This window comes from Cannabis sativa, chromosome 1 (assembly GCF_029168945.1).
Source record: "Cannabis sativa cultivar Pink pepper isolate KNU-18-1 chromosome 1, ASM2916894v1, whole genome shotgun sequence".
Taxonomy (NCBI): Eukaryota; Viridiplantae; Streptophyta; class Magnoliopsida; order Rosales; family Cannabaceae; genus Cannabis; species Cannabis sativa.
In genome coordinates this window covers 62,645,796-62,668,384 of record NC_083601.1, presented here as the reverse complement: position 1 = coordinate 62,668,384, position 22,589 = coordinate 62,645,796, and the positions used below count along the sequence as shown (strand labels likewise).

At 47.7% G+C, this 22,589-nt stretch overlaps 1 long non-coding RNA gene across 1 annotated transcript; it reads left to right on the top strand.

Moving 5' to 3' along the window:
* The first annotated feature begins 421 nt into the window (after nt 1-421).
* On the top strand, nt 422-2,015 carry LOC133029457 (uncharacterized). The gene is made up of 3 exons (XR_009683580.1): nt 422-725; nt 1,372-1,435; nt 1,834-2,015. It is a non-coding gene; the product is annotated as an uncharacterized LOC133029457 (long non-coding RNA).
* Nucleotides 2,016-22,589: the final 20,574 nt, after the last annotated feature.

Sequence of the window (22,589 nt, the reverse complement as noted above, 5' to 3'; positions counted from 1 at the left end):
GGTTTGGATCCTAGGTCCCAGTCTAAGTCCAAGTTTAGGTTCGGGTTTGGATCCCGAGTTTGGGTCCGAGTCTAGGTCCCAGTACGGGTTCAGGTTTGAGTCTGGATTCGGGTCCCAGTCTTAGTCCAAGTCACTGTTTGAGTCTTGGTTGGGGTCACGATTAGGGTCCCAGTCAAGGTCTAGGTCCCGAACGAGGTTTTGGTCTGGGTTTGGGTCTGGGTTCACACTACTACAAACCAAGCTTTTAGAGGCACTTTTTTTCAGCACATATTAAAGAACCGACGTCATAGGGTTGGAATTTTTTGGAAGGAATTTTGACACTACCTATGGCGTCAGTTTTTTCGAAATAACCGACGCCAAAGGGTGTCCCCCCTATGGCGTCGGTTATTTCTAAAAAAACCGACGCCAAAAGGGTTTATAACCCTAGCCCAGCCCATCATCTTCCTCATTCGACCAGCCAACCCAGAAACCCCCAAACCAGAGAACCCCAAACCCTCTCCGCCAACCACCACGAAAAACCACCCCCATTTCACCATTTTTTCACCATTTTAGCTCATTTTTGTTTCTAAATCTTCTATTTTTCATACCTAAAACTGTATACCTGAAAAGATCACATTTTCCCTCATTTTTTAGGGTAAACCGAAGGTAGAGGTAGTGGTGGTGGTGGTTATACCTCCGGCCACCGTTTTTAGTGGAGAAAACATTGTATTTCAACGTCTATTAAGGTATAAATCTAATTTCTACTAATTTTAGTACTGTACATTGTTTTATTTTTTATTTTATAAATTTTTTTAGGGTTTTTCTATATTATTAAATATGTATTGTGTGTATATATTGTGAATGAGAAATGTATTGTGTGTATATATATTGTGAATGAAAAATGTGATATAGGAGAGTATATATGTATGTATTTTGTGTTGTATTGAATATGTATTGTGTGTGTATATATTGTGAATGAGAAATGAGATAAATAAGAGAGTATTTTATATATTGTATATGTATATATTGAGTATTTTAAACAAATAGTTTTGTTAAATATTGTGAATGGGAATGAGATAAGAGAGTATTAAAATAAAAGTTTAGAAATTGTTTTCTAAAAAATTAGTTTAGAAACAAAAGTTTAAAAATTAACTCTATTTTGTATCAATTTTTTTTCTATTTTCAATTTTATTCATGTGTTTTTATTTTTTTTAGTAGCTAGTATAGTTAATTACAACTACTTAGCAAGTTACTAATTTTCATTCTATTCATGTATTTTTAACTAGTTAGTAATAAATTAACTAGTTAGTAACTAAATACTCATAAATTATATAACTAGTAAGTAGCTAAATAAAAAAATTTGTAATTTTGTAGTATTTCTTTATGTTGTAGGTTGTGAGGTCAATTTGCAAGGATCTGACTTATTTGGTATTGATCGGTTTCTAGTTAGCTCGAGGTATACACTCACTAAATTTTATTATAAATTAATTATGAATGCTTAGTAGAGTTTGAATATCTTAAATATTCATCCGTAGTGAAGTAGGTTCTGTAATATATTGTAATGCGTCGGATCGATGGGTGAAATAATTTTCACGTTAGATGAGTTTGAATATCTTCAATATTCATCCTTAGTGAAGTAGGTTCTGTGAATACATGTACTGCAGTCGAATGGGTGGTAAATTTTTATATTGCTAAATGTTGTTGTGATTATTTCATATTGTTTTGAATTGTGTTTTGTTGTTATTAATAGGTTTGAATTTTTCGGAAACGTTCAATTATAGTCGTTATGCTGCCGAAATTTCAGTAAAATTAGGATAATATTTGATTTTAATTTCTCTTAAACTTGGTTGTTAGGATTTTATCGGAAGACAAGTACATAATTTCTGGTATAAGGTATGCTTTTGTTAACCTACTTTTATAAGAATATTTTTCATATATATTTAGATAATCTTTAAATGCTTAGAGTAATTTTAGAATAATATTGATGTAATACATAGGATATATATTGTTGAGTGCTAAGGATAGATATAGTAAGCTATAAAAAAAAAATACAAAAAAGGTATACTGGGATTTGAACTTGTGACCAAAAGGATAGATTGATAAGTTTTTACCAATATACCAAAACACAATAGAATTAACAAATACATTATAAACATTGATTCTAATACTTAAAATAAGAATTCTATTATAGCAAAATAAAACACAAAAAATACCCAAGTTCAAAAAAAAAATCGCCTCAAGCGGACAACCGGATCAAAAGTTATTAATAATGTTCAAAGTTTTTAAAAAATTTAATGCAAATTTTAACCCTTTATCTACAAAAATACAATACACTACAAAAATGATACTAATATATTAAAAAAAATTATAAAAATATACTAATATACTACAAAAATACAAACACATAATATAAAATATTAATAAAAAGATAGCTAATATACAAACACTTAGAGTAATGTAGATGTGTATTTATTCAACTTTTCAATTTAATTTGTATTTATGGTTATTATATATAATTTATACTTAATTTAATTATATTAATAATAAAATAATATATATATAAATTATGCTAAAACACAAAATTGGAAGCTGAAAAAAACCATACGAAGACCCTATGGCGTCGGTTATTTCATAATAACCGACGCCATAGAGGTCCTATGGCGTCGGTTATATGAAACAACCGACGCCATAGGACCCCTATGGCGTCGGTTATTATGAAATAACCGACGCCATAGGGGTCCTATGGCGTCGGTTGTTTTTAACCCTTTAGCGTCACCCGGAACAGCGTCGGTAGCGAATTTCGCCAATACCGACGCTGAAAGCCCTTAAAAACCGCCTCTAAAGCCCAATTTTGTAGTAGTGTCAGGTCCTGAGTTTGGGTCTAGGTTCGGGTTTAGATCTGGGTACAAGTCTAGGTCCTAGGTTTCGATCTCGGTATGGGTATGGGTCTTGGCGCGTGTCAAGGTTACGGTATAGGGTTTAGGGTTTATTGTTTAGGGATTTAGGGTTTAGGGTTTAGGGCTTAGGGTTTAGGGGTAAGTGTAAAGAGTTTAGGATTTAGGGTATCAAGTTTAGGGTTTGGGGTTTAAGGGTCTGCTCCAGTCCCGGTTCCAATTTTTGGTCACAGGGTATGATTTAAGGTTTGGGTGTGGGTCTGGGTCCGAGTCCTGGTCTAGGTCTAGGTCCGTGTTTGGGTTCAAGTCCGATTTCGATCTTGGGTCACGGTCCGTGTCCAGGTCTGAGTCTGGGACCGAGACCAAGGTGTGGTATTAGGTCCCAGTCCCTTTCCCGGGTCTTGATTCTGGTTCTAATTTCGCGTTTGGGTCCCCAATCTAGGTCAGGGACCTAGGTCTAGGTCTGAGTCTCCAATCCCGGTCCGGGTCCTGCGTTCGGGTCTGGGTCCAAGTCTGTGCCTGGGTTTGGGTTCGCGTCTCGAGCCCCAATTTAAGTTTTGATTTGGGTCCGCATCCCGGTCTTGGTCTGGGTCTGGTTCCTTGTCAGATTCCAGTTCTAGGACCGAGATCGGGTCATAGTCCCCTAGTCTTGTTCTCAGGTCCCACTCCGCTTCCGGTTTCGCTTCATGTTTCGGGTCACGGAGTACAAGTTCGGGTCTGGGTCCGGGTTTGGGTCTGAGTTTGGGTCTCAGTTTGAGTACAGGTATGGGTCCCAGATCCAATCATCGACAATGCGTCAGGTCCAAGCCCCGAGTCTAAATAAGGATCCTGGTCTCGTGTCCCAGTCTAGTTCCACTTCAGGTCCCAGGTCCTGGTCCGTGTCCAAGATCAGGGTCTGGGTCTCGGTGTCAATTTCGAAGCTCGGGTCCCGGGTCCAGGTCCCCCATCCAGGTTTGGGTCCTAGGTCCCGGTCCAAGTCTAGAACCTGGTCGGGGTTCAAGTCATAGTCCAAGTTCGGGTTCGGGTTTTTGATCCCGGTCATGGTCAAGATCTGGGTTCGAGTCCTTGGTTTGAGTCCAGATCAAGGTCCAGGTCTGAGTCTCGTGTTCATGTTTGGGTTCGGGTCCTAGTCCCAGTTCTCATTTCGATTCAGTGTCCGGGTTCGGGTTCTTGTCCAGGTCTGGGTCGGGGTCTGAGTCCTGGTCCGAGTCCAGGGTTGGGTACGGGTTTTTATCTAGGTCCGAGTGCAAGTCTTGGGTACAGGTCCAGGTTTGGATCTAGATCTTGGTCCGAATCCAGGTCCAAAGTTTTGATCCCGGTCTCGGTCTGGGTCCGGGTCTGGGTTCGAGTCCAGGTTCTTATCCAGATCCATGTTAAGGTTTGAGTCTAGGTCTTGGATCGGGTCCCAGGTTCAGGTCCGACCCGATCCCAGACCCAAAATTTGAATTGGAATAGGACTCACACTAGAACCCAGATATGGGACTGTAACAGGACCCAAACCTAAACCCAAACTCAGACCAGAACCCATACCCGGACTTGGACCCAGACCGGGACCTATGACCTGGCACCTAAACCAACACCGGGACCTGGACCCAAATCGAGACCCGGACCAAGACTCAGACCCAAAAATTTGGGCCGAACCCAGGGCCCAAGAACAAGACTCGAACCTGGAACCTAAACCTCGGACACAGACTTGCACTGGGACCCGAACTCGGACCCAAACCCAAACCGGGACCTAGGACCAGAACATAGATGGGGGACCCGGACCTAGGAATTGGGCCCCAAAACTAGGACCAGAACTTGGGCCTCAGAACTTGGATCGGGATCTTGGACCCGACCCCAAACCCAAACGTGGACCTAGGACCCACCTCGGGACCTGAGATCTGGGACTTGGCGCTTGGACCCGACCCGTAGTCGGTGTCTGGATCTAGGACATAGACCTGAACCCGAACCCAAACTCGAACTCAAACTAAGACCCGGACACATACCAAGACCCAGACCCACACTCGGGAACCAAAACCGAAACTTGAACTGGAACTGGACCAGGATCTTTGAATGGGACCAGGACCTAGACCTAGATCAAACCCAGAATCGGACCCACCCTCGGACCCTAACTGAGACCGAAACACAGACCTAAACCTCGCGGCAGACCCAAATCAGCAGCCGAACCCAAACTTGGACCCAAACTCGACTCGAACATGTACCCCATGACTTGAAATTGGAAGCAAAACTAAAAGCGGATCGGGACCCAAGAATAGGACCAGGACCAGGAATTTAAAAACCTTGGCACTCTGATACCAAACTATAACGCCCTAAGAAATAGGAACACTACCCAAGGTGAATAAGAAACCCTAATCCCCTAAATTGGATTACTAGAGAGGTAAGCGAGGGTAATTTAAAATTTAATTGAAAACAGAGTGACAATAAAAGTTGTAATAAACTTAACTTTACAATCAAAAATTAGATGTCTCGGGACCTCAAAAATATTTTACAAAATATTACAAGCCTTTTCACTAGCTGACCTAAGCGGAAAAATCAGAGTTTCAAAAGTTCATCTCTGCTAGACCCCAATCCGCTTGGTCTAGTGTGGCTCGAACATGTACATACATCGCCCAACTCTCGCACTCATAGATGATCTGAGACAGATTTATCCTTTCTTGCACAGTACAGCACCCATGAGCCAAGCCCAGCAAGACCGTATAAAATATAAATAATCATAATTATCAAATCACATAAACATCAATGCCATTTCACATTTGTCTGTATTACACGTCTAAATACAATAAGGCCTTAAAACAGTTCATCTCGATTCTAGTCACCGAGTCCAACCCGATTATGCCTTGAACGCATAACCCAAAATCTCAATATACACTTATATATAACTATGCATAACACATTCACATTAATCATCACTAGGGTTATAACCCTACACCATTAAACCGCTCATGTCAGGGTGATAACCCTAGTCCCGGTTCCCAATTACTCACATATATCATTTTCAATATAAGCGCCACTGTGCATACTCTACGTGCTAAATACTATCTTACCAATTTTCCCATAAACGCGGAGATTCCAAATCCCTCAGTGCCCCTGACCCAATGTCCGTAATCCTAGTCACAATTTCTGGGATTCACAAGTATAGGGTTAATCCCTAAATAAACTTTCACATAATATAAAATTGACATTCAAAATATAGATAAACATATAAAGCTTGGAACGAGCTTTCCAACAATAAAAAGAACGACCCAAATGGAGTACCGAGTCAAAACTTATGATAAAACAAGTTCAACATGCAATCTGTCCACGCAAGCGGGCCGCGGTGCCTGGGTTGAAAACCTAGAAACTCCATTCCAGCAGCTCCAAAAATGCATCAAAAATCACCTAATCTCACCCCAAACATGCATATATCTCAAAATCATTTCCCACACAATATAACTAACATAACAGAGAGCTAATACACACATTTAAAGGTCAAAATCAAAGCTCGCATGCAACAAAATCAGATTTAAACAATATACAATATAGGCTCTTAACTTCAGTAAAATATCAACAAATTCAAGCTCAAACCTTGAATCCTTAAACCAAAAACACAAGCTCAAGCTCAACAATAAAATCAGAGCTGTATAAGAGAATTAAAGCACCAACTTAACCTCAAAAATTATCTCAAAGCACAACACAAAGCATCCTACATCAATATTTAACACAATCAAACATAGTATCAAAATTAAACTAATTCCAACACACATGCATCACAGGGATCTCTACAATAAAATCATGCTTAAAGCAACTTCAATTTCAGCAACCAATTCAAATTAAGACAGTAAGAAAACTACATCCAAATCCTCAACAACTCAAGCTTCAAAGATTCCCACAAAATAAGCTTGAACCCAAGCAATTCTCTACAAAATCAAAGATTAGAGTAAATGAGTTTAGAGAGAGAGTGGGGGCAGTTTGGGTAAATGCTTTTCATTAATCAACATTCACTTGTAACAAAATAGACAAAATAGTCAAAAAGCCTAAATTGCCCCTAGGGCCATATAAAACACAATTAAGCATTCAAGGGCATTTAAGTCATTTCCATTAAATATCACATATTAAAATAATATTCAAATTAATCACATGTTAATAAAATGCCAACAAATAATCCCAAAATTGTATTTTGAACCCGATTCAGCCCGAAATACCCAGTTGTGAAAATATAATAATATAGTCCATAAGCACATCATAATATAAATTCCATAGTTTTACCCTTCTCGTGTCAAAATTACAGAATTGCACCTGGCTCACCAATAGGGTCTTAACATATCATATATCAAATTAATTCACTTATAATAAATTATATAATAATACAATTCTACAATAACACACATTTAACTAGTTAGGGTTTGGTAATCCATTTTCTTAGTCTTAGGGTATTACAATTACCCTCTCCTTATAGAAATTTCATCCCGAAATTTACCTAAACAACTCTGGATATTTTGTTTCATATCCGTCTCGAGTTCCTAGTTTGCCTCTTCCACTTTACTATTTTTCCATAATACCTTCACTAGTGCAATTTTCTTATTTCTCAAGACTTTCTCTATTCTATCAAGTACTTGCACCGGTTGTTCCTCATATGATAAATCTGACTATAGTTCCAATGCTTCATAACTCTAGATATGGGATGAATCTGAGACATAATTCTGAAGCATCAAAACATGGAACACATCATGTACAGCTGCCAGCGCTGGGGGCTTAGCCAATCTATACACTTCTTGCCCTATCCTCTCAAGGATTTCAAAAGGTCCAATGGAACTTTGTCTAAGCTTCCCTTTCTTACCAAAGCGTTTGATGCCTTTCATAGGAGATACCCAGAGAAATACCATTTCTCTAATCTGAAAATCAATCTCCTGTCATTTTGGATCAACATAACTCTTCTTTCTGCTTTTAGCCGCGAGCATTCGCGCTCTAATTTTATCAACTGCCTCACTTGTTCTCTGAACAGCCTTATGGACTAGGAACTTTATTTCACCTACTTCATCCTAGTGAATCAGTGATCTACACTTTCTTCCATATAAAAGTTCATAAGGGGCCATCCCGATTGTTTGAGGGTCCTGGTCACGGTCTTAGTCTTGTTCGAGGGTCCTGGTCTGGTGATTCTTCTTCAATTTCAAATTTTTGGTCCCAGGTCTGGGTCAGGGTCTGGGTTTTGGTCCTGGTCTGGGTTCGGGTCCTTGCCTGAGTCCCGGATCTGGATCCTTATCACATGTCTTGATCTGGTTCTGGTTCAGGTCCTGAGTCCCAGGTCTTAGTTTTTGTTCGGGACTGAGGGTGGGGTACGATTCTAGGTCGTGGCCCCAGTTCCCTATCCCGAGTCCTTTTCCATGTTTGGGTTTCAATTCGGGTCTAGGTTTGGGTACCGTGTCCAAGTCTGGGATGGGATTCGGGTTTGGGTTCCAGTTCGGGTCTAGGTCTGGGTTCGAGTCTGGGTCCTAATCTCGTTACGGCTCCATGTCTAGGTCTAGGTCCAGTTACGGTTCTAGGTCTAGGTCCAAGTCTTGGTTCTGGTCCCGTTCCCGAGTCCCCATCTACTTCCAGTTTCGATTCCATTTTTAGGTCATAGGGTACGGGTTCGGGTCCAGGTTTGGGCCTAGGACTGGGTTCAGGTCGGGTCTAGGTTTGGGTCCTAGTCAAGGTTCAGGTCCGGGGCTGTGTCCCAGATTCAGACACCAACTATGGGTTCGGTCCAAGCCCCAGGTCCAGGTCCAGATCTCGATCTCGAGTCCTGTTCTGTTTCCATTTCAGGTGTCGAGTCACGAGCTGGGTCCTAGGTTCATGTCCAGGTCTGGGGTCGGGTCTTGGGTACCAGTCCTAGTTTTGTTGCCCAGGTCCCTATCTCGATTTTGGGTCCAGGTCACGGTTTTGGTTTGGGTTTGGGTCCCGTTCTAGGTTTGGGTTTGGGTCCTTGTCCCAGTTTGAGTTTGTGTCTCGATTTGGGTTTTTATTTTGGTTTGGGTTCGGGTGTGGGTCCTTGTCCTGGTCCTAGTCCTAGTCCGGTTCTAGTTCCAATTACAATTCTGAGTTCGTGTTTGTGTTTGAGTTCGGGTCGGGGTTCGAGTCCTAATTTGAGTTTTGGTTTGGGTTTGGATCTCGGTCTAGGTTCGGATCTGGCGCTGAGTGTGGGGTAGGGTCTTGGGTCTAGGTTCAGGTTCAGGTTCGAGTCCCAAGTTTTGATCTCAATCTGAGTCCTGGTTTAGTTTTGAGTCTATGTCCTGGGTTTCGATCTCGGTCTGGGTTCGAGTTCGGGTTCGGGTGCAGGCCTAGGTTTGGGTCTGATTCTTGGTATGGGTTTAAGTTTAGGTATCGATTTTAGGTTTGATTTTGGGTTTGAGTGTGGGTTCGGGTTTTGTCCTGGTATGGCTTCGTGTCTAGGTTTCTGTCCTCGTTTGGGTTCGGGGTAGGTTTCGGGTTTGGGTCTGCGTGTGACTTCGGATTCCCGGGTGCAGGACAGATCCTGGTTTGTGTTTGAGTCCCGGATTTAGATCTAGATTTGTTTTATAGAGCTTAGGTCCCTTGTCTAGGTCCCCCATCCAAGTCCGATTCTTAGGTCCTGGTCTGGGTCCATGTTCGGTTTCGGGTCCTGAGTCTTGGTATTAGTCTAGGTCCCAATCTAGGTTTGGCTCTAGGTCTCGATCCCAATCCTTGTCCGAGTTAAGGTTTGGGTCCTTGTCAGGGTCTAGATCCTTATCTGGCTCGCGGGTCTTAGGTCTCGGCGATTGTTTAGGACCAGGTCCCAGTTCAGGTGTCGGTCTAGGTTCGGGTCCCAGGTGTCAGGTCCCTATCCTAGTCAAGCTCTCGGTCCAGGTTCTGGTCCTAGTGTTGGTTATGGTTTGGGTTCAGTTCTTGTCTCAAGTCCACGTTCTAGTCACAGTTCTAACTCTTATTCTGGGTCTGGGTTTGGTTCCGCGTCCGGGTATGGGTCTAGGTTGGGGTCGGGGTCCAAGTCTTAGTCCGAGTCTAGGTACGGGTTTTTTGGATCCCGATCTGGATCTAAGTCTGAGTCCGGGCTAGGTTCGGGTCTTGGGTCTGGGTCCTAGGTTCGGGTCTGGGTTTGCGTCTAGGTCTGGGTCCAGGTCCCGTGTTTCGATCCCGGTCAGGGTCTAGGTCTTGGTCGGTATTTGGGTCTAGGTCTGGGTTCGTGTCCATGTTTAGGTCCGAATCCCAGTTTAGGTTACGGGCTTTGTCTGGGTCCGGGATCGAGTCCCAAATTTGGGTTTGGGTTGAGGTTCGAGTGTCAATCCTAGTCTGGGTGCGGGACTGGGTCTAGGACTGAGTCCGAGCCCTAGTTCCGGGGCTGTGTTCTGGTCTAGTTCTAGGTCCCGGTCGAGGTCCAGGTCGTGGTCACAATCTCAGTCCTGTTCTAGGGTCCTAGTCACGTTCTATTTCATTTTTTTGTTTCGAGCCCCAGGTCTACGTCTGGGTCGAGGTCCTGGTCCAGCTTTTTGTCCTTCTTCGAGTTCCAAATCTAAACAACGAGTACGGGTCTTGTCACAGCCCCAGTTCCAGGATCCCGGGTCTAAGTCTTGGGTTTAGGTTTGAGTCCCCAATCTTGGCTTGTCTTGGGTCCGAGTTTGGGTCCAAGTCCTTGTCTGGGTTCGGGTTCGTGTCCTGAGTCCCGATTCGAGTATTGATTTAGGTCCGCATCCTAGTCTGGGTCTAGGTCTGGGTCTGGGTCTTAGCTACATTCAAGTTCCTTGACTAAAACTCAGACTCGGACTCGGACCCAGGTCTGGGTCTGGGTCTAGGTCTGAGTCCGAGTCTTGGTTTGAGAGTCCAGGTATGGATCCCAGATCCAAACACTGACTACGGGTCAGGTCCACACCCCGGGTCCAGATCTGGTTCATAGTCTTGGGTCCCAGTCTAGTTGCACTTTGGGTCCCAGGACCCAGTCTAGATCCTAGGTCGAGGTGTGGGTCAAAGACCCGGTCGGGGTTCAAGTCCTTGTTCGAGTTCGGGTTTGGGTTTTGATATCGGTCTGGGTCTAGATCTGGGTTCGAGTCTAGGTCGGGTCCAAGTCCCGAGTTCTGATTTGGGTCTGGGTTCTGAGGCCCAAGTCAAGGTCCCCCATCCAGATCCGAGTCTAAGGTCTCGGTCTGGGTCTATGTTCAGGTTTGGGTCCAAGTCCCAGTTTTTATTTTGATTAAGTGTTGGGGTTTGAGTTTGGGTTTGGGTCTTGGGTTGGGGTCTGATTCCTGGTCTGAGTCTAGATTCGGGTATGGGTCCAAGTCTAGATCTCGGTCTGGGTCTTAGTTTGGGTTCTGAGTTCGGGTCTCGGGTCTGGGTTCGAGTCCTAGTCTAAGTTTGGGTTCGGGCCCAGATCTCGGTCTAGGTCTGAATTAGGCTTCGGGTGTGGGTTAGGGTCCTGGGTCTGGGTCCAGGTTCGGGTCTGAGTATGAGGTTTTGATCTCGATCTGAGTTCGTGTTTAGTTCTGGTTCTAAGTCTTGGGTTCCAATCGCGATCTGGGTTCAAGTTTGGGTCCGGGTGCAGGTCCATGTTTGGGTATGATTCTGGGTCATGGTCTGATTTTAGGTCCCACGTTGGGGTTCGGTCCTGACATGGGTTCGAGTCCAGGTTCTTGTCGTGGTTTGGGTCCGGGGCAGGTTTCGGGTCCGGGTTTGTGTCCGACTTTGGATTCCCAGGTCAAGGTCAGGTCTAGGTTGAGTTTTGAGTATTGGAGTTAGATCTGGGTCAGGGTTTCAACGCCTAGGTCTTTGGTCTAGGTCCCCCATCCAAGTTTGGTTCCTAGATCCTGGTCTGGGTCAAGGTTCGGATTCGAATCCTGAGTCTTGGTTTTAGTCCAGGTCCTGGTCCGTGTTCAAGTCTAGGTCTCGATCACAGTCTTCTTCCTGGTTGAGGTTCAGGTCCTTGTCAGGGTTTGCATCCTGGTCAGGGTTGCGGGTCTCAGGACTCGGTGAGGGTTTAAGACTAGGTCAGGTCAAAGTCCCGGTCCAGGTTCAGGTCCCCGGTCTCAGGTCTCAGTCCTAATCAAGGTCTCGATCTAGGTTCTAGTCTGAGTTCAGGTTATGGTTTGGGTTTGGTTCTGGTCTCAGGTCCGGGTCCTAGTCACAGTTCCAGTTCTAATTCCGAGTTCGGGTTTGGTTTTGGGTCTGGGTTTGGGTCCAGGTTGGGGTCGGGGTCCAAGTCTTATTCCAAGTCTAGGTGCGGGTTTTTCAGATCTCGATTTGGGTCCTGGTCTTAGTCAAGGTCCAAGTTTGGGTCCTCCGTTTGGGTGCCAGGTTCAGGTGTGGGTTTGCATTTGGGTTTGGGTCTAGGTCCCGTGTTTTGATCCCGGTCTGGGTCTTGGTCGGTATTCGGGTCTGGTTTTTGGTTCGTGTCCATGTCGAGGTCAGAATTCAAATTTCGATCAAGGGCTCGGTCTGGGATCGAGTCTCGAGTTCGGGTTCGAGTCTTAGTCCTTGTCTAGGTCCAGGACTGGGTCTGAGCTCGAGTTTCGGGGCTATGTTCATTCTAGTTCCGAGTCCCATTCGTGGTCACTATCCCTGTCCTGTTCATAGGTCTTGGTCATGTTCTGGTTCAAGTTTTGGTATTGGGTCCCAGGTTTGGGTCTGGGTGCAGGTCCTGGTCTAGCTTTTGGTCCTTGTCCGAGTCTCAGATGAAGACATCGACTATGGGTCTTGTCCAAGCCCCGGTTCTCTAAACTCGGGACAACATCTGGATCCCAATCACGGGTCCCAATCTTGTTTCAGTTCATTTCTCAGGTCCCAGACTGGGTTTGGGTCTAGATATAGGACCGAGACTAGGGTCCACTTCTAGGTCTCGATCCGAGTTCTGGGTCCCGAGTCATGTTCAATGTTCGGGTCTAAATTTGGGTCTGTGTTCGGGTCCCGAGTACCGGTTCGGGTTTGAATTCAGGTTTTAGATCCAATCCCAGGGCGGGTTTGTGTCCGAGTCTAGGTCCTGGTCCGGTTACAATTTTTGGTTCTGGGTCCATGTCCTAGTCCTAGTCCTATTCCTGGGTCCCGATCTGCTTCTAGTTTCAAGTCACGAGTTATGGGTTCGGGTCGAGTTTGGGTCTGAGTCTGGCTTCAGGTCCTAGTTTGGGTCCGGGGCAATGTTTAGGTTTGGGTTTCGGTCTCGTGTAGGGTTCGTGGTTGGGTCCTGTTTCGAGTTTGGGTACGGGTCCAGGTCTCGATCCCTTTCAAAGATCTCAGTCCAGTTCAGGTTCAAGTTTCGGTTTTGGGTCCCGAGTGTGGTTCTGGGTCCTGGTATCTGTTCGGGTTCTGGTTTGAGTTTGAGTTTGGGTTCGGGTTCTGGTCTATGTCCTAGATCTAAACATCGACTACAGGTCGCGTCCAAGCATCGAGTCCCGGATCCAAGGTCCCGAGGAGGGTCCTATGTCTAGGTTTGGGTCTAGGGTCGGGTCCCCGATCCCGATGCAAGTTATGGTCCTAGTTTAGGGGATAAATTCCTAGGTCTGGGTCCCCAATCTATGTTCGGGTCGTAGATCCCGGTCTAGGTCCAGGTCCAGGTCCCGGTTTGGGTTCTTGTCCGAGTTCAGGTGCTAGTCCAAGTCTTGGTCTGGGTTTCGGGTGCCAGGTTCGAGTCTTGTTCTTGGGTCTTGGGTTCGGCCCCAGTTTTTGGGTCTCGGTCTAGGTCCTGGTCCCGGTCTGGGTCCAAGTTCCAATTTGCGTCCAGGTCCAGGTCTCGGTCTTGGTTTAGTTCCCAAGTCACAAGTCCTTATTTGGGTCCAAGTCCCACTATGGGTTCTTGTCTGAGTTTGGGTTTAGGTTTAAGTCCTGTTACAGTCCTAGTCCTAGTCTTATTCCGGTTCAAGGTCCGATATCATGTTGGACATGAACCTGGGACCCAATCCCAAACCCAGACTCGGACTTAGACATGGATCTGGATACAAACGTAGACTCGAACCCAGATGCTGACCCATACCCAGACCAGGATCGAAACGTGCGACCTGGATCTGGAGCTAGACCCAGATCGAAACCTGGACCCGTACCCAAGACTTAGACTCGGACTCGGAACTGGACCAAAACCAAGACCGAGATTGGGATCAGAACTTGGACCCAGACCCAACAAAAAACTCGGACCAGGACTTAGACCCCGACCTAGACTCGAACTCGTACCCGAAACCAGACACGAAATCGAAATGAGAATTAGGACTAGGACCCAAACCCAAACATGCACCCTGACTGGGACAAAGGACTCGTACCTGGATGGGGGACCTTGACCCGGGCTTCGGAACCCGAACCAAGATCGAAACCTTAGACTAAGACCCAAACTAGGATCTGGACTCGAACCCAGAACTGGAACCCAGATTTGGAACTGAACTAGCATTGGAAACCCGAACCTGAACTCGGACTAGGACTTGAACCCTGACTGGGTCCTAGACTTAGACTGGGACCTAGGACCAAGACTTGGATGGGAACCTAGACCCGGGACCCAGGCTTCAGAACTGGCACTGAGACCCTAGTCAGGTCCTGTGTTCCCGGTCCAAGGTCTTGTCTTGTTTCTCGAGTCTGGGGTCAAGTTTTGGGTCTCCATTCCAGTTTGATGGCCTAGTTTTGGGTCCAAGTCCCCCATCTAGGTTCGGAACCTTGGTCCAGGTTTGGGTTTGTGGCCCAAGTCCCCCATCTAGGTCTGGATCCTAGTTCCCGGTCTAGGTCCAAGTTTAGATTCGGGATTGGATCTCGAGTTTTGGTCTGAGTCTAGGTTCTCGTGCGGGTTCAAGTTTGAGTCTGGGTTCGAGTCCCGGTCTTAGTCCAGGTCCCTAATCGAGTTTAGGTCGAGATCCCAATCCGGGTCTGAATCAAGGTCTAGGTCCAGGACAAGGTTCTGCTCTGGGTTTGGGTCTGGGTTCAGGTCCTGAGTTTGGGTCTAGGTGCGGGTGTGGATCTGAGTCCGAGTTTGGGTCCTGGGTTCCAATCTTTATATGGTTATCGGTCAGGGCCCGTGTCTAGGTTAGGGTTTAGGGTTTAGGGTTTTGCGTTTAGTGTTTAGGGATTTAGGGTTTAGGGTTTTGGGCATAGGGTTTAGGGGGAAGTGTAAAGAGTTTAGGATTTAGGGTTTAAGGTTTAAGGTTTAGGGTTTAGGGTCCGCTTACAGTTGAAATTTCAATTTCGAGTCACAGGGTATGATTTAAGGTTTGGGTCTGGGTCTAGGTATGAGTCCTTGTCTGGGTCAAGGTCCGTGTTTGGGTTCAGGTCTGAGTCTTAGTCCCAAATCCAAACACCAACCACATGTCGAGTCTAGTTCGAGTTTTGGTACAGGTTCTTGTTCTGGTTCGGGTTTGGGTGGTCTGAATCCAAAACTTGGTCCAATTCTAGCTTATGTCTTGCGTCCTAGTACGGGTATTAGGTCTAGGTTTGTGTCTAGGTTTGGGTCTTGGGTCCTAAGTCCTGGGTCTGGTCCCCGATTCAAGTTAGGGTCCTACGTCCTGGTCTGGGTTAGGGTCCCAGTCTAAGTACAGGTCCCAGACCGTGTTTGTTACTAGTCCTTGTCTCGAGTCTTGGCCCAATCAAGGTTTGGGCCACGGTTCAATTTTTAGTTCCCGAGTCCGAGTATCAGGTCTCGAGTCCTAGGTCTCAGTCCTGGGTCTCGGTCCATGCCTAGTCTGGGTTCTAGTCCTAGTCCAGATTTTGGTCTTGTTCCTTATGTGGGTCTGGGTCCTAGTCCTGATCTCGGTCCTGGTCCAAGTCTTGGGTTCGAGTCTTAGTTCTGGTATGAGTCTGGGTCTGGGTCCGAGTCTGGCTCTGGGTCTGAGTCTGGGTCTGGGTCTAGTTCTGGGTCCAAGTTTCAGTTTATGTATGGGTTCGGGTCTTGGTCTGGGTCTAGGTTTGGGTCTTGCTCCGGGTTCTGTTACGGGTCTAGGTTCTAGTCAAAGTCCCATGTCACCGGTCCTGGGTTTCGAGTTTTTGGGTCGCAGGTCCTGGCAAAAGTCTGGGTTTCGGTTCGGGTCTGGGTCTGGGTCTGGGTATAGATCGCGGTCTAGGTCCAGGTCCGTGTTCGGTTACTCGTCTAGATCCAGTTTTGGGTCCAGGTCCAATTCATGTTCTAGGGTCCCGATTCCAGTACTTGTTCCGATTTCGTGTGTCGGGTCCGATTCTAGGTTTGGGTCCTAGTCTAGAAATTGTTCAAAGTACGGGTCTTGGTATGATTCCAAGATCTGGACACCGACTACGGGTTGGGTCCAAGCCCCAGTTCGTGGGTCAAGATCTGAATCCCAATCTTGGGTCCCAGTCTCATTCCGATTCAGATCCTGGGTGCCGGTCCGTGTCCTTATTTGGGTCCAGGTTTGGGACAGAGACCGGGCTAAGGTCTTGGGTCCCAGTCCCTGTCCTTGGTCCCGATTCTAGTTCTCATTTTGAGTGTGGGTCCCCAATCTAGGTCTGGGTCCTAGGCCCAGGTCTGAGTCTCCAATCCCGGTCTGGGTCCTAATTCGGGGTCTGAGTGCAACTTTGTGTTTGGGTTTAAGTTCGTGTTCCGAGTCCCAATCTGAGTTTTAATTCGGGTCTGCGTCTTGTTGCGTGTCTGTGTTTGGGTCCTAGTCAGTTTCCAGTTCCCGGACTCAAAGTCAGTCTCGGACTCGGACCTAAGTCTCGGGTGCGGGTTTGGGTTTTCGTCAGGGCCTGAGTCCGGGTTTGGGTTTGAGTTCGGGTATGGGTCCTAGATCCAAACACTTACTACGGGTCAGTTCCAAGCCGTGGGTCCAAATCTGGATTACAGTCTCAAGTTCCAGTCTAGTTCCACTTGAGGCCCCAGGTCCTGGTCCAGGTCCTAGGTCAGGATCCTAGTCTGGGGTCGGGGCTTGGGTCTCAGTCCCAGTTTTGATGACCTTGTCCTCGGTCTAGGTCCCCCATCCATGTTCGAAACCTAAGTCCCTGTTCGAGTACACGATCCGATCAGGGTTCATGTCCCGGTCCGAGTCTTGGTTTGGGTTCCGATCTTGGTTTGGGTCAAGATCTGGGTTCGAGTGTAGGTCCAGATTCGGGTCCGAGTCCCGAGTTTGGATCTGGGTTTGTTTTCCGAGGCCCAAGTCTAGGTCCTCAATCCAGGTTCGGGTCCTAGGTCCCGATATGGGTCCATGTTCGAGTTTGGGTCCTAGTCCCAGTATCGACTTCGATTCAATATTTGGGTTGGGGTTTGGGTCGAGGTATGAGTCCTGGTATGAGTCTATGTTCGAGTTTGGGTCTACGTCAAAATCCCGGTCAGGGTCTATGTTCGGGTCAGGTCCGAGTTCGGGTCCTAGGTGCTTGTCAAGGTCTGGGTCTCAGTTCGAATTTAGGTCATGAGTTTCGATCCCGGTTTGGGTCCAGGTCTGGGTTCGAGTCCTGGTTCATATCGAGATTCCTATCTAGGTCCGAGTCTAGGTCTGGGATTGGGTCCCAGGTCTAGGTCCTGGTCCAGGTTTGAGTCTGGGTCTCGGTCTCGGTCTAGGTACACGATCGTTACTGGGCCCGAGTTTCGGTCTTAGTTTGGGTCTCGGGCTAGGTTTGAGTTAAGTTCTAGGTGTGGGTTCGAGTCCATGTCACGGTCCTCGTCTTGTTCGAGTCCTTATAGATACATGTCACGTGTCCCGATCTTGTTCTGGTTCTGGTCTTGGGTCCCAAGTCTGAGTAATGGTTCGGATGCAAGACTGGGGTGCGATTCTAGGCCCCGACCCCAGTTCTGTGTCCCGAGTCTTGTTCCATATTTAGGCCTGAGTTCAGGTCTAGGTTTGGGTCCCGAGTCCAGGTCTAGGTTGGGATCCGAGTTTGCGTCCCGGTTCGGGTCTAGGTCATGGCTAGAGTCTAGGTCCTAGTCCGGTTATGGTTCCAAGTCCAGGTACAAGTCCTTGTTTTGGTCCCGTTGTCGGGTCCCGATCTACTGCTAGTTTTGGTTCCAATTTCAGATCACAAGGTACGGATTCGGGTCAAAGTTTTGCTCTGGGACTGGGTTTGGGTTCGGGTCCTTGTTTGGGTTCGGGTTCGGGCCCGGGGCTGGGTCCCAGATCCAAACACCGACTATGGGTTCGGTCCATGCCCTGGGTCCTGATCTGGATCTCGATCTCGGGTCCTAGTCTGGTTCCATTTTGGGTGCCGGGTCACGAGCTGCGTCCTAGGTTCATGCCCTCGTCTGGGTCGGGTCTTGGGTCCCAGTGCTAGTTCCGTTGCCCAGGTCCCTGTCCTGATTCTGGGTCTAGGTCCCAGTTTTTATCTAAGTTTGGGTCCCGATCTAGGTTCGGGTTTGGGTCCTAGTTGGGGTTTGGGTTTGGTTCTCGGTTTGGGTTGTTAATTGGGTTTTGGTTCGGGTTTGGGTCCTGGTCCTGGTCCTAGTCATAGTCTTAGTCTGGTTCCAGTTCCAATTGCGATTGTGAGCTCGAGTTTGGTTTCGAGTTTGGGTTGGGGTTCGAGCCCATGTCCGAGTTTGGGTTTGTGTTTGTATCTTGGTCTATGTTCGAATTAGGCTTTGGGTGTGGGTTAGGGTCCTAGGTCTGGGTCTAGGTTCAGGTCCAATTCCTAGGTTTCGATCTCAATCTGAGTCCCAGTTTAGTTTCGAGTCTAAGTCATGGGTTTCGATCCCGGTCTGGCTTCGAGTTCGGGTCCTCGCACAGGCATAGGTTTGGGTCTGATTCAGGGTATGGGTCTGAGTTCGGGTCCCCAGTTCGGGTCTAATTTTGGGTTCGAGTCTAGGTTCAGGTTTGGTCCTAGTACGGGTTCGTGTCCAGTTTCCTGCCTTGTTTGGGTCCGGGGTAGGTTTCGGGTTTGGGTGTAGGTCTGAATTTCGATTCCCAGGTCTAGGATAAGTCATGGTTTGGGTTCGAGTCTCAGATTTTGATCTGGGTTTGGGTTCCAGGGCCTAGGTCCCTGGTGTAGGTCCCCCATCCAAGTCTGGTTCCTAGGTCCTAGTCTGGGTTGACGTTCGGGTTCAGGTACTAAGTCTTTGTATTAGACCAGGTGCCGCTCTAGGTTTGGGTCTAGGTCTTAGTCTCAGTCTTTGTTTGAGTTCAGGTTTGGGTCCTTGTCAGGATTTGGATCTTGGTCTGGCTCGTGGGTCTTAGGTCCCAGCGAGGTTTTAGGATCAGGTCCCAGTTCGGGTCTCGGTCTAGGTTCAGGTCCCAGGTCTGAGGTCCTAGTCCTAGTCAAGGTCTCAGTACAGGTTCTGGTTCGAGTTTTTGTTATGGTTTGGGTTTGATTCTGGTCTCAAGTCCAGGTCCTAGTCACAGTTCCAGTTCTGATTCTAAGTCCAGGTTTTGTTCCGGGTCCGTGTATGGGTCCAAGTTGGGGTCGGGGTTCGAGTCTTAATCCGAGTCCAGGTATGGCTTTTTTGGATCCCAATTTGGGTCTAAGTTTGATTCCAAGTCCAGGTTCGGTTCCTGGGTTTGGTTCCTAAGTTTGGGTTTGGGTTTGTGTCTGGGTCTGGGTCCAAGTCCCGTGTTTCGATCCTGGTCTAGGTCTGGGTCGGTATTCAGGTGCAGGTTTGGGTACATGTCCATGTCCACGTCAGAATCCCAGTTTAGGTCAGGGGCTTGGTCTAGGTCTAAGATCGAGTACCGAGTTTTGGTTCAAGTTCAGGTTCGAGTCGGTCTTGGTGTGGGTCTGGGTTTGGGTCTCGCTCCGAGTTCTGTTACGGGTCTTGGTTCTAGTCAAAGTCCCAGGTCACCGGTCCTGGGTTTCGAGTTTTTGGGTCGCAGGTACTGGTAGAAGTCTTGGTCTGGGTTTGGGTCTGGGTATAGATCCCGGTCTAGGTCTGGGTCCGTGTTCGGTTACTCGTCTAGATCTAGTTTTGGGTCCAGGTCCAATTCCTGTTCCAGGGTCTCGATTCCAGTACTTGTTCTGATTTCGGGTCTCTGGTTCGATTCTGGGTTTGGGTCCTGGTCTGGTAATGGTTCAAGGTTCGGGTCTTGGTATAATTTCAAGATCTAGACACCGACTACGAGTTGGGTCCAAGCCTTGTGTCGTGGGTCAAGATCTGAGTCCCAATGTTGGGCTCCAGTCTCATTCCAATTCAGATCCTAGGTATCGGTCCTTGTCTTTGTTTGGGTCCAGGTTTGGGACAAAGACCGGGGTAAGGTCTTATGTCCCAGTCCCTGTCCTGGCTCCCGATTCTGGTTATAATTTTGAGTTTGGGTCCCCAATCTAGGTCAAGGTCTTGGGCCTAGGTCTGAGTCTCCAATCCCGGTCTGGGTCCTGGCTCGGGGTCTGGGTACAAGTTTGTGTCTGGGTTCAGGTTCGTGTCCCGAGTCCCGATCTGAGTTTTGATTCGGGTCTGCATCCTGGTCCGGGTCTGTGTTTGGGTCCTAGTCAGATTCCATTTCTCAGACTCAAACCCAATCTCGGACTCAGACCTAAGTTTGGGGTGCGGGTCTGGGTTTGGTTCAGGGCCCGAGTTCGGGGTCCGGTTTGAGTTCAGGTATGGGTCCCAGATCCAAACACTTACTACGTGTCAGTTCCAAGCCCTGGGTACAAATTTGGATTACAGTCTCAGGTCCCAGTCTAGTTCCAGTTCAGGCCCCAGGTCCTGGTCCAGGTCCTAGGTCAGGATCCTAGTCCGAGGTCGGTGCTTGGGTTTCAGTCCTAGTTCTGATGCTCGTGTCCTCGGTCTAGGTCTCCCATCCATGTTCGAGTCCTAAGTCCTGGTTCGAGTCCACGACCCGATCGGGGTTCCTGTCCCGGTCCGAGTCTTGGTTTGGGTTCCTATCTAGGTTTGGGTCTAGATCTGGGTTCGAATCTAGGTCCAAGTTCGGGTACGAGTCTCGAGTTTCGATCTGGGTTTGTGTTCTTAGGCCCAAGTCTAGGTCCACAATCCAGGTCCGAGTCCTAGGTCCCGATTTGTGTCCATGTTGGGGTTTGGGTCCTTGTCCCAGTATCGACTTCGATTCAATGTTTGGGTTGGCGTTTGGGTCGAGGTATGAGTCCTGGTCTGAGTCTATGTTCGAGTCTGGGTCTAGGTCAAAATCTCGGTCTAGATCTAGGTTCTGGTCAGTTCTGAGTTCGGGTCCCAGGTGCGGGTCAAGGTCTGGGTCTGGGTCTAGGTCAAGGTCTGAGTCTGAATTTAGGTCCTGAGTCTCGATCCCGGTCTGGGTCCAGGTCTGGGTTCGAGTCCCGGTTCGTATCGAGATCCCTATCTAGGTCTGAGGTTGGGTCCGAGATTGGGTCCCAGTTCTAGGTCCTTTACCAGGTTTTAGTCTGGGTCTCGGTCTCGGTCTGGGTACACGATCGTTACTGGGCCTGAGTTTCGGTCTTAGTTTGGGTCTGGGGCTAGGTCTGAGTTCGGTTCTAGGCCTGGGTCTGAGTCCTGGTCACGGTCCTAGTCTTGTTTGAGGGTCCTAGTTCGGAAGTTGTTGTATAATTTCCAATTTTCGGTCCCGTGTCTGGGTTTGGGTCCTGGTCTGGGTTCGAGTCCTTGCCTGAGTCCTAAATCTGGATACCTGTCACGTGTCCCGATCTGGTTCTGGGTCTAGTCCTGGGTCCCAAGTTGTAGTACTAGTTTGGGACTGAGACTGTGGTGCGATTCTAGGCCCCAACCCCAGTTCTGTGTCCAGAGTCTTGTTCCATGTTTGCTGAGTTTGGGTCCAGGTTTGGGTCCCGAGTCCAGGTCTGGGTTGGGATCAGAGTTTGTGTCCCGGTTCGGGTCTAGGTCTGGGCTGGAGTCTAGGTCCTAGTCTGGTTACGGTTCCGAGTCTAGGTCCACATCTGGTTACGGTTCCATGTCCAGGTACAAGTCCTTATTTCGGTCCCGTTCTCGGGTCCTGGTCTACTTCTAGTTTTGGTTCCAATTTCAGATCATAGGGAATGGATTCGGGTCCAAGTTTGGGTCTGGGACTGGGTTTGGGTCTGGGTTTGGGTTGATGTCCTGGTTTGGGTTCGGGTCTAGGGTTGGGTCCCAAAATCAAACACCGACTACGGGTTCAGTCCAAGCCCTAGGTCCTAATTTGGATCTCGATCTCATGTCCTGGTCTGGTTCCATTTCGGGTGCCGGGTCACGAGCTAGGTCCTAGGTTCATGTCTTGGTCTGGGGTCGGGTCTTGGGTCCCAGTCCTAGTTTCGTTGCCCAGGTCCCTGTCCTTATTCTGGGTCTAGGTCCCAGTTTTTGTCTAGGTTTGGGTCCCGATCTAGGTTCGAGTTTGGGTCATAGTCGGGGTTTGTGTTTGGGTCTCGGTTTGGGTTATTATTTGGGTCCTGGTCTGAGTTTGGGTTCGAGTTCTGTTTGGGGTTCGAGTCCAAGTTTGAGTTTGGGCTTGGGTCCGGATCTCAGTCTAGGTTCGGATCAGGCATTGGGTGTGGGTTAGGGTCCTGGGTCTGGGTCTAGGTTCAGGTCCCAAGTCTCAGGTCCGAGTCCTAAGTTTAAATCTCAGTCTGAGTCCCAGTTTAGTTTTGAGTCTAAGTCCTGGGTTTCGATCACAGTCTGGGTTCGACTTTGGGTTCGGGTGCAGGCCTAGGTTTGGGTCTAATTCTGGGTATGTATCTGAGTTCGGGTCCCGGGTTCGGGTTTGATTTTGGGTTTGAGTCTGGGTTCAGGTTTGGTCCTGGTATGGGTTCGTGTCCAGGTTCCTGCCTTATTTGGGTCCGGGGCAGGTTTCATGTCCGGGTCTAGGTCGAACTTTGGATTCCCAGTTCTAGGACAAGTCCTGGTTTGGGTTCGAGTCCCGAATTTTGATCTGACTCCGGGTATGGGTTTTTTGGATCCCGGTCTGGGTATGTATCTGAGTTCGGGTCCCGAGT